The sequence below is a fragment of the Arachis duranensis genome, chromosome 5 (assembly GCF_000817695.3).
Source record: "Arachis duranensis cultivar V14167 chromosome 5, aradu.V14167.gnm2.J7QH, whole genome shotgun sequence".
Lineage (NCBI taxonomy): Eukaryota > Viridiplantae > Streptophyta > Magnoliopsida > Fabales > Fabaceae > Arachis > Arachis duranensis.
In genome coordinates this window covers 73211014-73211971 of record NC_029776.3, presented here as the reverse complement: position 1 = coordinate 73211971, position 958 = coordinate 73211014, and the positions used below count along the sequence as shown (strand labels likewise).

At 41.6% G+C, this 958-nt stretch overlaps 1 non-coding gene across 1 annotated transcript; it reads right to left on the bottom strand.

Moving 5' to 3' along the window:
• Positions 1–601: 601 nt before the first annotated feature.
• Positions 602–709, bottom strand: LOC127747992 (small nucleolar RNA R71). Its single transcript, XR_008009935.1, has one exon. It is a non-coding gene; the product is annotated as a small nucleolar RNA R71 (small nucleolar RNA).
• Between the last annotated feature and the right edge of the window lie 249 nt (positions 710–958).

Below are 958 nucleotides of genomic sequence, written 5' to 3'. Positions count from 1 at the left end.
ATCTGTTTGTTGTATGACAGGGAGAAGAGAAGGAGTCTCAACATTCTTTGATTCAGAACCTGAAAGAACCCTTTTGAGATTAAGAAGGGAGGCAAAAGGAAAAAGGATTATTGGTGCTGAGGAAGAGGAAGAGTACTTCGAACCTAACATGGAAGAGAATTTGGAGAACAATCATGAAGAAGAGGCTCATAATCATGCCAGAGAAGGCCATGCAAACCGGGCTGGGCAAGAAAGGAGGGTCTTAGGATCCTATATCAATCCTAATCCAGGAAACTGTGGAAGCAGCATTCAGAAGCCCACCATACATGCCAACAATTTCGAGCTAAAACCTCAGCTCATCACCCTGGTGTAGAATAATTGTTCATTTGGAGGAGGTGCTCAAGAAGATCCTAATCAACACTTGACCACCTTCTTGAGGATTTGTGACACAGTGAAGTCCAATGGAGTCCACCTGGATGTCTATAGGCTGCTCTTGTTCCCTTTTTCACTAAGGGACAAGGCATCCAAATGGCTTGAATCCTTTCCAAAGGAAAGCTTAACTAATTTGGAAGAAGTGGTGAACAAGTTTTTAGTAATATTTTATCCTCCTCAAATGATCAATAGGCTAAGAACTGAGGTGCATACTTTTAGACAACAAGATGGTGAGACACTTTATGAAGCATGTGAGAGATTTAAAGACTTGACAAGGAGATGCCCACTAGAGATGTTTAATGAGTGGGTTCAACTTCACATCTTCTATGAAGGTCTTTCCTATGAGTCATAGAAGGCTGTGGATCATTCATCAGGAGGCTCTTTAAACAAGAAGAAAACCATTGAAGAAGCCATAGATGTCATTGAAACAGTTGCTGAGAATGACTACTTCTATCCCTCTGAAAGAAGCAACACTAGAGGAGTAATGGAGCTAAACCACATGGATGCACTGTTAGCCCAAAACAAGATGATCACCAAGCAGCTAGCA